The sequence below is a fragment of the Penaeus monodon genome, chromosome 31, assembly GCF_015228065.2.
Source record: "Penaeus monodon isolate SGIC_2016 chromosome 31, NSTDA_Pmon_1, whole genome shotgun sequence".
NCBI classification, from domain to species: domain Eukaryota; kingdom Metazoa; phylum Arthropoda; class Malacostraca; order Decapoda; family Penaeidae; genus Penaeus; species Penaeus monodon.
In genome coordinates, this window is record NC_051416.1 from 20,461,782 (window position 1) to 20,462,082 (window position 301).

The window sequence follows — 301 nt, forward strand, 5'->3', positions numbered from 1 at the left end:
CCAATTCGGGTGAGCAAGAGGGGTTGATATTGGCACCGAGAGGCAGGCTCGGACAAACCTGTTTCTAGGAAAAGCGTGAGAAGTTACAATAACAATGGAATATCTTTTTTTTAATCTTTGTTTCAGTAATCTTCATTACCAACTCAAGCCATCTCATGTTGGCATGTTGACAATGCAAGGATTTCCGTTCATATTTGGCTGACACCTACCGTGTCGACGTGCATATTGTTGAACCTCCTTCCTCCAGTGCTTTTTAATGGGAATTATACCGTTACATCGTTTGACGAATTGCATTTAGAAA